The 14,001-nt window shown below is 32.7% G+C and overlaps 1 pseudogene; it reads left to right on the plus strand.

Annotated features, from left to right (window-relative positions):
- Window positions 1–2,751: 2,751 nt before the first annotated feature.
- Window positions 2,752–14,001, plus strand: part of LOC127669703 (vomeronasal type-2 receptor 116-like) — a 206,115-nt pseudogene continuing 194,865 nt past the window's right edge.

Consider the following 14,001-nt stretch of genomic DNA (forward strand, 5'->3'; position numbering starts at 1 on the left):
TATGGAAGACCATCTGTTAGACATGTGGGCCGTTACATATGGGAATACACCTTACTTTCATAAGTTCAGACTTTAGAGGTCCATCAGGTATAAATTTTATATATAATATTAAAATTATTTTTTTCTTTTTGTCGTTTTGTATTCCGTTTTAGCATATTCTAGTATATGGGACAATGAAGCTTGGAAGGAAATATAGACACTATATTACAATCTGAGTTTCATGATTTAAAGGTTATAAGAGTATAACTTGGAAGAATTATCATCAGCAAGCCTGCACAGCTATGCATTTTAAGTGTTACTGAAATAATATTTCATGCCAATTATGATGCATTGTGTTAAAAATCTTATTAGTAATTAAGCTTTATTTAGTTTCATTAGATTAAGTTGAAGTTTCTACATAAATCATGGCAATTATAAGTGACTAAGTTGTTCTTTATAATGAAGAAACTGAAGTTATGTTTACTCGTGCATGGATGTAAAATGGACATCACATTGCCTGTCAAATATCTGTGGGTAATGAATAAGATCTTTGCTACGGCATATCTCATTCATGAAAGATGAAGTCTTTCTATTCATATAGAGTAATGAGTGCAGATACTCAAAACTGCTTCAATACTTTGAATAAATCATATTTCATATCAAACCTTATTTCAAGTGATTGAAAAAAGCAAAAATCAGTATCTGATTAATGGGAAGCAAACAGGACAAGAAGGTTTTACTAATAAATGATATCCAATATTTAATGAAAATTCAATACCAATACTTTAGAGATTATTCTATGAAACGAAAATGGGATAGAGGCTATGCCTATTTCTGAATAGCACAACATGGAATCAGATATCTGATTCCAAAATGAAATAAAGGGACTACAAACTGAACAGAATCTATGAAATTTTATGTGTGAGACATGAAAGGACCTTTTATTTTACATACTAATAAAGTACTTTAGGGAATATCATAAGATTGCAATGTAACAGTTTAACTTAAAGGAAAAAAGAGACTCTCTTGATAATCAGGAATGATACAGTGGTGTGTGATGTGCCTTCTATCCACCATGTCAAGTCAATATCATGAGTTTAAGTCAGAAAGAAAAGTAATTTCAAGAAATGCTATTTGTGTTCCAAGGACATGGAGAATTTCCCTGTAGAAAACAAGATGGAGTCTCACCTCTCAAAAGTTTATTTAAAGAGCTTTATGTTTGACCTATAGTCTGACTACGGTATGATATGGATCCAAGTCCAATGCTAATGTGCACAAAATTATTTCCAAAAGACTGCCTCAGCCCAGGATGTAGTAGTTACAATGATGGGAAGAGTCACCCTCCATGCACATTTCCAATTCATTTGACATGATATTACCACCTAGTATACAACAAATATAGAATATCACAATCTCAAGACACTCAAATTTACAATCTATAGGTCTACAAAAATTCTAAAAAAATATTCAAATTGACAAAGTCATAATTCAAACAAATATGAAATAAATGTTATTCATAGTAACTATGATGCTACAATAAACTACATAGCAAGATTTTATTTTAATCCAGAGACATAGCAACCATTCCAAAAATGGAGTTAAAAATTCCACTTAATTCAGTGTGTATATTATGGGCCCAAAGTAATGTAGTTGAAAGAAATATAAATCAAATTCAATGCTCCACCTGTGTCACTCATTATAATCTAACCAATTTACATAATTTGGTATAACAGACATTGTGTTGTTGCAAGGTAATCCAACACAGGACTGTTTCAAAACAAATACAGACTAGACATGGATGAAAAATATTATATGTATGCTAACATTAGCAATACAATTTTCTCTCAGAAACAACATGTAAATTCTTTCATTTCTTTGAGAAAATATATGAAATCATTCTCAAACTTCTTAATGAGGTGTGAACAAACACCAACAAAGAAATGTCTCTTCAAATGGCACTGACTGCAAGGGATTTATTATCAGGCAGTTGATAAGCATTATAACTCAGTGAAATTCTGTAAAAGTATAGATATTGGACAGAATGAATATTGAATCTGTATAAATCCAGGCATTTTTGGATTTTGTATAATGACATAGTCTCTAGATGACAGGAATCACAGGAATTTTGAAGACATTTTTTAAACATGACTAGCATAAAATAGTATATAACCAACAGTGGGAATGATCAACTCCTGGCTCAATATTTCATGTGAGGCTGTGCTTCCCTACAGTAGACAATGGACGACATAATGTCCCATGATTCTTCTCAAATTGTGAATGATTTAGAACTTTTATGACCTTCCAAACTCTGGTCTATGGAAGTTGTTGAAATCCAATGTTTTTTTCCATATGGCCGTTGACACATATTCTGGGCCAAGCTGCCCAGGAGAAGATTGTCCTTGGGAATTATGCCATGCATATGAATGAAATCATGGCACCTGAGGATGGAGAACATAATTTCCAAAACATGTTTTTAGAAATATAAATGACATCATGGCACCGAAGCATGGACAACATGATGTCCAAAACATGTTTTCATAAATGTTTTGATCAAAAGTTTTTAGACCTCAGATGTAGAGCTTGAGGACAGAAATTTCTCAATATATCCAGGGAGCATGACATACGATGAATGGAAATGAACTGTAACTATAAATAAGCGGATCTCTAGACATCACTAGCCTTAAAACAGACACTTAGTTATAAATGTCTGTGTGATGTTTGTCTGCATAAGAAACGGTTTTCATAACTGCTCCATCACAGAGCCTGGCAGACATGAAGAAGCTGTGTGCTTTCACTACTTCGTTTTTGCTTCTGAAGTTTTCTCTCATCTTGTGCTGTTTGACAGAACCCACTTGCTTTTGGAGGATAAAAAATGGTGAAGATAATGATGTAGATTTCAGAAATGATCATGGTTTTTACCTTTGGACACAAGAGGGACCTATTGAAGACAATTTGTATAATAAAATGATTGATTTTAGGTAAGTCATTAACTTTATTTCCTGCATCAATGTCATAAATAGGAAATATTTAGCTGTGTACACAAACTGTGTGGTTTTGTCCTGTTCCCCCTGTAACTTTAGAAACCACTGAAAATTAATTATTACACCAATCATTATTTTAATAGTCTCAAATGTGTCACTGTTTACTTCAGCTTTAATATATTGGGTTGCCGTTCTCAGTGCTGGAAAATTAATATTGATTCTCCCTGTTGAGTTTTTGTCCCACCGAGATTTGATCTCGGATTGCTGGATTCAGAGCCCAGAGTGTATTGAATGATGTCTCTTCATCTGCCATAAATTCACAATTCCTACCTTTATAAAGAGTTCAAATATAAGAGACTGCCTCCCTGCCTATATTCAATAGCCTGCCAGTGATTCCTGTATGACCATACATCTAAATGCCTTCATAAAATGGTTATATAATTTGGGTCTCTAGCAGTTGGGCATACATTGATTCATTGAAGTATTTGTGTATATGTTGGTCTACTATACATGATTACAAGTATAACATTGAATAAAAGATTGTGAATATACATATCATTTGCTTTATAAAATAGTCCTTAAATGAGCACCTCCTGAAATTCTGGATTTGAAGCTGAATATGAGAAAAGACTGCCCAGCTTCATATTCTATTACCAGAATTATCCTTTGGTCCAACTGCACAAATGCTCAGACACATATTGGGCTTATTGTCAGGATCAGATGGTCAACAGCATCTGATCCTGTTTTCTGTTAACAATTGAATAAATGTAGTATTGGAGAAAATCTAGGAAAATAAATGTATTTCATTTTTAGAAGAAGGTGTCCTCAATGCCTGAGATGTTGCCATTTGTGCCTGCAGATAATAAGGAAATGTGTGTTGAAATAAGTCACCTTTTAGTTAATGAATGTGCTTGGCATTTTTTTCATGAATCAAGAATTTCCTATGCTTTTCTGTATCTGAGGTTCATCATATCTCTTGCTCTTACATTTTCATGACTTTAGGATTTAAAGGATATATTTTTAATTTGTAGCCAGAGTATACTGTACATGTTGATAGTGAGAGTGTTTTACAATATTATTCTTTTGTGTTAGGTTAGTATGAATTTCATTTCTGATGGTTTCTGGATTTTTCCACATCTCATTGGAAAAATAGTAGAAATTTTCATTAGTGATAGTTTTATAAGCCATAATAAGCTTAAAGTTACAAATATATGAACTGTGTCAATAAACTTATCAAGTTTAGAAATAAATACTTAGGTCCAAACACTCAATTAAAATGCAAATTTCATCAAAAGAGCATGTTTATTGTGTTTACTCCTAAAGAGAGGTAGTAACTAATAATAACAGATGAAATGCTAACTGTGTTGGGACTGATGAACAAATTTCTTATGGAGAGAAGATCACTGTGCTCAGCCATCACTTAAAAGATCTCAAAGAATGAGGAACACTGACATTTTAAGAGAAATCTGATAGGTTTTTAAAAAATTGACAGTAAAAACACACTAAAAATTAACATTAAATTAGTGCACAAAAGAGCTCAAAGAATAAAAACCTGGATATGTGATATATTACATCTTTTTGTGTAGTTTGAAATGGATAAAAAATTTAAATGGAATATATTTTAAAATAATAATTCTATTTGATGAATATTAATATTTGAAAATATTAAAATAGTGTTCTACAAACATAGAAATTTTATTGATAGATTTTCCCATTGTATTTAAAATTAGAATTTTTATAACATTTACCTTCTCAATTTTATTGTTTAAATATTTGTAACATATTCTTATTGATAAAATTGATAAAATAATTTCTTTCCTTGTTACTCAAATAATCATTTTTAAATATAATTATTGTTAGGCAACATATACAGGTATAATATGCATTTGAAAAATACTCACAGAATGCCACATGTTATGACATAAAAGCTTATATATATATATATTCTTTTCTTTTACTGGATATTTTCTTTATTTGAATTTCAAATGTTATCCCTTTTCCTGTTTCCCCTCCAGAAACTCCCTATCTCATTCCTTCCCCCCTGGTTTTATGAAGGTATTCCTGCCGATAGCCACCCATAGCCACCTCACTGCCCTGGCACTACACTGGGGTATCAGGACTTCACAAGACCAAGGTCCTCTCCTCCCATTGATGCCCTAATATGCCATCCTCTGCTTCACATGCAATCAGAGCCATGGTTCCCTCCAAGAGTACTCTTTATTTGGTTGTTTAATCCCTGGGAGCTCTGGGAGGTCTGGTTGATTGATATTGTTTTTTTTTTTTCTATGTGATTGCCAACCCTTTCTGTTCCTTCAGTCCTTTCTCTAACTCTTCCATTGGGGAACCTATGCTCAATCCAGTAGCTGACTATGAGCATTCATCTCTGTGTTTGTCAGGCTCTGGCAGAGCCTCTCAGGAGACAGTTATATCAGGCTCTGGTCAGCAAGCACTTCTTGGCATCCACAACAGTGTCTGGGTTTGATGACTCTATATGGAATTAATCCCGAGATTGGGCAGACTCTGAATGGCCTTTCCTTCAGTCTCTGCTCTACACTTTATCTCTCATGAGTATTTTGTTCCCTCTTTGAGAAAGATCTGAAGAAGCATCGACACTTTCGTCTTCCTGCTCCCAGAGCTTCATTTTGTCTGTGATTATATCTTGGGTATTCTGAGCTATTGAGCTAATATCCATTTATCAGTGAATGAATACCATATGTGTACTTTTGTGACTGGGTTACCTCACTCAGAATGATATTTTCTAGTTCCACCCATTTCCCCACAAATTTCATGAAGTCATTGTTTTTCATACATGTGTGGTACCCCATTGTGTAAATGTAAACCATTTTCTGTATCCATTCCTCTGTTGAGGGACATCTGGTTTATTTCCAGCTTTGTCTATTATAAGTAAGGCTGCTATAAACTCAGTGAAGCATGTTCCCTTGTTATACATTGAAGCTTCTTTTAGACGTATGCCCGGGAGTGGTATACCTGTGTCCTCAGGTAGTAGTATGTCCAATTTCCAGAGAAACTACAAGGAACAATTTCTAGAATGGTTGTATCAGCTTACAATCCCACCAGCAATGGACAAGAGTTCCTCTTTCTCCACATCCTCCCCTTTATCTGCTGTCACCTGAGTTTATGATCTTAGCCGTTCAGACTGGTGTAAGTTTGAATCTGATGGATAATTTGATTTCAATTTCACTGATAACTAAGGATGTTGAATTTTTTTAGATGCTTCTTGGGTGTTCAATATTCCTTCATTAAGAATTATTAATTTAGCTCTGTAACAAATTTTAATAGGGTTATTTGGTTCTCTGGAGTTTATCTTCTTGAGTTGTTTGTATGTATTGGATATTAACCCTCTATCTCATGTACGATTGGTAATGATTTTTTTCCAACTCTGCTGCTGTTTTGTTCTATTATTAGAGTCCACTGCTTTACAGAATCTTTGCAGTTTTATGAGGTCCCATTTGTCTATTGGTGATCTTAGAGTATAAACCACTGATGTTCTGTTTAGAAAAATTTCCCATGTGTCTATGTGTTCGAGGCTCTGGCCCAATATCTCTTTCATTAGATTCAGTTCATCCGGTTTTATTTGTAGGTCTTTGATCCACTTGAACTTGGGTTTTGTATAGGTAGATAAGAATGAATCGAGTTGCATTCTTTTACATACTGACTGCCAATTGAACAAGCACCTTATCTTGAAAATGTCGTCTTTTTCCAACTGGATGATTTTATCTCCTTGATCAAGTGACCATAGTTGTATGATTTCATTTCTGTGACTTCCAATACTATTCTATTAAACTGTCTACCTGTCTCTTTACCAATATCATTCAGATTTTATCAATATTGCTCTGTCATACAACATGAGGTCACAGATGGTGATTCTCCCAGATGTTCTTTTATTTTTAAGAATAATTTTCTCTATTCTTGGTTTTTTGTTATTCTAGATGAATTTGCAAATTTCTCTTTCTAACACTGTGATGAATTGAGTTGGAATTTGGATGGCAATTACATAAAATCATTACACTGCTTTCTGCATGATGGCCAATTTTATTATATTAATCCTGCCAACCCATGAGTATGGGAGATTTTCCACCTTTTAAGGTGCTCTTTGATTTCTTTTTTAGAGACTAGAAATTCATTTCATACATATCATTTATTTGCTTGGTCAGAGTCATACTAAGGTATTTTTATATTATTTGTAATAATTATGAAAGGTCTTTTTCCATAATTTCTTTCTCAGCCTGTTTATCCTCTGGGTAGAGGAAGGCAAATGATTTGTTTGAGTAAATTTTATATCAAGACACTTCACTGAAGTTGTTTATCATCTTTAAGAGTTCTCTGGTTGAATTTTTGGGGTCATATAAGTATATTATCATATAATCTACAAATCATGATAGGTTGACTTCTAACTTCTTAATATGTACCCCTTTCACCTCCTTTTGTTGTCTAATTGCTGTAGCTAGAAATTCAAGTACTATATTGAATAGAGAGGGAGAGAGTGGCAGCCTTATTTAGTCCCTGCCTTTAATGGGGTTGCTTCAAGTTTCCATTTAGTTTGCTATTGGCTACTCATTTGTTGTATATTAGTTTTATTATGTCTTGATATGTGCCTTGGATTTCTCATCTTTCCAAGACTTTTACCATGAAGAGGTATTGAATTTTTTCTAATGCTTTTTCAGCATCCAAAAAGATGATTTTTTTTTAGTTTGTTTATATTGTGAATCATTTGGATGTATTCCCATATTGAACCATCCCTGTATCCCTGATATTAATCCTCCTTGTTCCTTTTGGATAATCATTTTGAAGTGTTATTAGATTTGTTTTGTGGGGATTTTATTGCATAATTTTACACAGGTATTCATTAGGGAAATTCATCATTAGATTTCTTACCTCGTTACATCATTTTGTGATTTAGGTATTAGTGGAATTGTGGTTTTATAAAAAGTGTTGGATATTGCTCCTACTGTTTCTATTTTATGAAATAGTATGAAAAGTTTTGGTAATAGATTGTCTTCGAAGGTCAGATAGAGTTCTACAATAAAGCCATCTGGCCTTTGTATTTTTGTGATTGGGAGGCTTCTAATAATGAATGCTTCTATTTCTTTGGGGAGTGTGGGACACTTGAGGTGGTTTACCTGGTGCTGATTTAACTTGGTACATGATATCTGTCTATAAAATTAATTGATTTAATCCACTTTTTCTATTTTTGTTGAATATAGACATTTGTAGTACAATCTTATTTTTTTTATTTTCTCAGTTTCTGTTGTTATATCTCCCTTTTCATTCCCGATTTTGTTAATTTAGATACTGTCTTGGTGCTCTGTGGTTAGTCTGATTAAATGTTTATCTATCTATTTGATTTTTTCTCGAGAGAAACAGATGCTAGCTTTGATTTCTTTTTGTATAGCTATTTTCTTTCTATTTGGTTTATTTCATCCCTGAGATAGCTTATTTCCTGCTGTCTTCTTTTGGTTATATGTGCTTCTTTTAGATTTGGAAATTTCAGATGAGCTGTTAAGTTGATAGTGTATGATCTCTCTACTTTTTTATTTAGGCATCAGAGCTATGAGATTTTCTTTTAACATAGCTTCCATTGTGTTCCATAAGTTGGATTGGCTGTGCCTTTATTTTCATTGAATTAAAAAGTCTTTTATTTCTTTATCTTTTCTCTGATCAATTCATTATTGAGAAGATAGTTTGTTCATCTTCCATGAGTTTGTGAAATTTTTGTTCTTTTTGTTGTTATTGAATAAAAGTCTTCATCTAAGGTAGTCCCATAGAATATATGGGATTAATTTATTGTTCTTGTATCTATTGAAGTTTGCCCACCTATGTGGTCAATTTTTGAGAAGGTGACAATATCTTTCTTATTAGTTCAGGTTATAACATTTTATGCTCTTTTCCTATGCTTAATTTCCAAATAATATCTTGTATGTTTTGAAACAATTTAATTCTCAATATTAGATAAAGGATCCTCAGGAATAGATATTATTAAGTATAAATTAATGATATTTTCAGGGTATGAAATTATAGAAATATAAAAGTTAAACACCTTTTTTGAAGTATTATTTAGTTCTCAAAATATGCAATGTTATTAAGATGTTTGATGTATAAAACGGCCTTTAATAAAAAATAAGGAGAATATGTTCGATATTTTATATGTTGTTTAAGAAATATATTTTTTAAAATGTATCCATTGAATTATATATCCAAGATTATTTTACCGTGTCTCATTCAATAGGACAGTAATCTAGTTAAAGGATGGCATTGAGAGATAGAACAAACTACTTATCAAATTACATTTATACAAAACTATTCATATCATATCATAGTGCCCTATGCCTAAGAATTCCTTAATTGTATTCAGCTTAAAGATTCCTCATTCATGAATCTTATTTCAAGACATTTATATAGAAATTTAGCATGTGTCATAGTACAAACTTTACTGCAAATGAAGTTTTAAGTTTCCAATATCTCGCTTAATCATCACTATGCCTTGTTTTAGAATACCAGCAGGTTGTTACGAGTTTTTCCTGGTAATGTTTTTTGCTACTGATGAGATCAGTGAGAATCCTTATCTTTTACCCAATATGTCTTTAATGTTCTCCATCACTGTTGAATTAATTCAAGATACATTGGGACTTCTAGAGAGAGCATATGAACAACAAAGCAAAGGGGAGTACTTTACTAATTATATCTGTGAAAAATATATAATTTGTGGTATAGACATTACTGGGCCATCATGGAAAGCATCTGCCAAACTGGCATTTCATTCTAGGTCTCCACAGGTAAGAATGTTTGACATTGAATGAATCAACAATATTAAATTCCATTTACATGGGTCAACAAGAAAACTTTGACAGCATGACACATTTATGAGTGTGCTACTTTTCTCTCTCTCTCACAGACACACACACACTGTAAATATATATATACAATCACTGTACTTTTACATCACTTTATATCACTGTATGTACATATATATGTATGTACACATATATATGTTACTTAACATATATATATATATGTTTGTGTGTGTGTGTGTGTGTTAAGAAGTTAAATAATCAGATCATATATGTACTGAATAAACAGGCAAGCCTCTGTTCTAGGAAATTCAGACTTGTCAGAAATAGTCTAGAATCTAAAAGCAATAATACATGATATTTAGAGTATATTAGTACCATCCTTATTAGGAGTTCAGAAATATGAGCAACATTATTTTTATATAATTCCAAACATTCTAATAATCATATTCCTCATGTGGTTGTTTCATGCTCTCTTCTAACACTTTAGGTTTTCTTTGGACCATTTAATCCTAACCTAAGTGACCATGACCAGTTCCCCTATGTCCTTCAGGTAGCCACCAAGGATACATACTTAGCCCATGGCATGGTTTCCTTGATGCTTCATTTTAGATGGACTTGGATATGAGTGGTCATCTCAGATAATGACCAGGGCATTCAGTTTCTCTCAGATTTAAGAGAAGAAATGCAAAGGCATGAGATCTGTTTGGCTTTTGTGAATGTGATCCCAGAAACCATGCAGATATACATGACAAAGTCTACAATATATGATAAACAGATTATGACATCTACAGCAAAGGTGGTTATCATTTATGGTGAAATGAACTCCACTTTAGAAGTCAGCTTTAGAAGATGGGTATATTTAGCAGCTCAGAAAATCTGGATCACAACTTCGCAATGGGATGTTATCACAAATAAAAAGGATTTCAGCCTTGATTTCTTCCATGGGACTATCATTTTTGCACACCACAGAGGTGAGATGCCTAAATTTAGGAATTTTATGCAAACTATGGACACTGACAAATACCCAGTAAACATTTCTGAGTCTATATTGGGGTGGAATTATTTTAATTGTTCAATATTTAAGAACAGAAATATAATGGAACATTTTAAATTCAACTACACATTGGAATGGACAGCAATGCACAAATGTGACATGGCCCTGAGTGAAGAAGGTTACAATTTGTATAATGCTGTGTATGCTGTGGCCCACACCTACCATGAACTCATTCTTCAACAAGTAGAGTCTCAGATACCAGCAGAATACAAAGGAATATTTCCTGACTGTCAGCAGGTGAAGTCTCTGACATTTCATTATGCTTAACTATATCAATATGATCTTTTAAATGGACCCAGAGACACACATATACATTTGTTAGAGATTATTCTCTCAGTGGAAAGATTTTTACACTGCAAAAGCCCCTAATTGATGTTTTACAAGGATGAATATCATGCACAAGTGAAACATTAAATAGGAAACAATTTTTTTATGATATCAGTGAGTTTTGTGAAAACATGTCTCAACACTTCACAAATAATTTCAAAAGTTAAAATAGGAGCCAAAATTTTTATAATAAAAGCTTTAAGTGATGACTAGACTAGAATATTTATCTGAAGAGTAATTTCTCCAGAGTCAGTACATGTGCTCTAACTAATAGTTATTCATTTAAATTAACAATGATTAACAAAATCACAAATGATTAAGACTATATGTTATTAAGTTTTACTTTATCTCATAAATGAAAGACCAACAGACATTCCTTATTTTCACACACATTCAGAATTCCCCTTCATTTGCACACACGTGGCTTTTCAAAAATGTATTTTTGACTAACATGAAAACACACGCACCCTCACACACATTCACACACACCATGTTACTTGTTATATGCTAATCATGTTTTTCTAGCACATTTACCATCAAACATTAACATGGAACATTATATAAATTTTCAGTGTCAATGACATATATTGTATTTTACTACACAGGTCTACTACAATACAGCTGTATTTTGTGAAAGTCATTGAGGAATTAGAGGAAATCCACAATTTTACTTTCCCTTTATTAATACATTTATGTAAGCATCTAATGGTGCATCTCATTTAGGTGTCTTCCTTGCTGAAGACCAGGGTGTTTACTAACCCTGTTGGAGAACTGGTGAACATGAATCATAGGGAAAATCAGTGTGCAGAGTATGACATTTTCCTCATTTGGAATTTTCCACAAGGATTTGGATTAAAAGTGAAAATAGGAAGCTATTTTCCTTGCTTCACACAGATGCAACAACTTCACATATTTGAAGATGTGGAGTGGGCCACAGGAGGAACTCCGGTGCATATACCACAAATTTTAGATGTTTTCAAGGTATCTATATTTTTAATATGAGGTGCTGAAATAATATATCTGTGGTTAAAACCAGTGGCTACTCTTGCAAAAGACAATGCTCAGTTACAAGAACCAAAATCTAGTACCTCTAAACTCCATGTAAATCTTGTCATAGAGATCAAAGGCCTCTGAATTCCATGTTCAGTTACACCCATATGCCTATTCACCACACACTATAGAAATATATATAAATATATTATATATAAATTTATATATAAATTTCGATTTATATATATATATATATATATATATATATATATATATATATATATATATATATATATATATATATAATGAAAATATTGTAAGTATATGTATACCACGGATTTTTTTTATTTTTTGAGAACATATTTATAGCCTAATTAAATATAGCATGTATTCATTAACAGAAATCTTCATCCAGATTCAAGGTACATATAATATTGCTTATTTCATTTACTTACATTTCACGTTATCCAACTACCCCATTTCCTGGTGTCCCCTCTTCTGTGAGGTATTGACTTATGTGGCATCTCTGTTCGGGGAGCCACTTGGTCCTGTGCAGGCACAATGTCCTATTATAGGGGAATGATAGAGTGATGAGGCAGGAGTCTCATAAATGAAGGGAAAGGGGTGAAGGGATAGGAGATTCAAATTTTTGTTTTAAACTTCATTTATTTTAGGACAGTCTTATCTAACATTTCATACTCATCAACCAACTCTTGCTTGATTTACCCTACCTTCTTTCCCCATACACCTCAGTTTTCTGATTTTTTAATTTGTAAATCATGAGAGAAAATCTGATGCTACATAAGTATTCCTTTTGGATTAATCAATTTAGAAAGGAAATATTTTAAATTGCCACAACTTGAAAGTTACATATATAATTTTAAATGATGTAGAAAATATTGTGTGACATTCCCTCCCCTGCAGGAAATTACATAGCCATATTGTGCCTGAAATCATTAGGAAATACTGGTTAAAAGAGGAATATTTATAGCCATATTTGTTAATGTCTCATATATCAATCTATGGGTCATTATATATATTATGTATAAATGAACTACACACATACACAGACACACACATACACACACACTGTCTCTCACACATATTATATAATATTTATATATTGTCTCAGGTTCCATCCTCCTTGTGTAGTGTGCCATGTACTGCTGGATTTAGGAAAGTTCATCAGAAAGAAACGGCAGACTGCTGCTTTGATTGTGTTCAGTGCCCAGAAAATGAGGTTTCCAATGGAACAGGTACATGCTTGCATGTAGAAAGAAATGCTGAATTTTAATCCTTCTCTTTCCAAAATAGAACTATGATATGGCCTACATGGAAAATGGAGATCTAAAGTTTCCGTGATTCAGAACTTAATTAGTTAAATAATGTCAACTTCTTTTGGACCTAGTGAGTAACCTGCAGTATCTTCAACAAACAATCCATTTCTCTCACAATATGTTGGTTACTGATTTTATACTGTGAAGAACACATTTAGGAGGATATGCAGTGTGCCAGTTTTTAAAGACAAATTATGAGGCATAGAGAGTCAAGACTGAAAATTTTCCTTTAGGCAAACATTATTTGCAAGAAGAATTGTATGTTCTGGTTCCTATGTACAGATATAGACATATGGCACAACCCAAAAGGCAAACAAAGTACACAATGCATTTCATCAACTGAGATCAATAATTTTATGTACACACTACCCTTGTCGGTGAACAGTGATTTTATGGTTTGAAAAATTTAAGCATCTGAGATCATGCATATTATAATATATCATATTTTTATTATTTTGTTTGATGCATAATTTTTCCATCCCACTCCCTATTATGGTGTTTTGTTTCACCACCAAACATAG

Source organism: Apodemus sylvaticus, chromosome 19 (assembly GCF_947179515.1).
Source record: "Apodemus sylvaticus chromosome 19, mApoSyl1.1, whole genome shotgun sequence".
NCBI classification, from domain to species: domain Eukaryota; kingdom Metazoa; phylum Chordata; class Mammalia; order Rodentia; family Muridae; genus Apodemus; species Apodemus sylvaticus.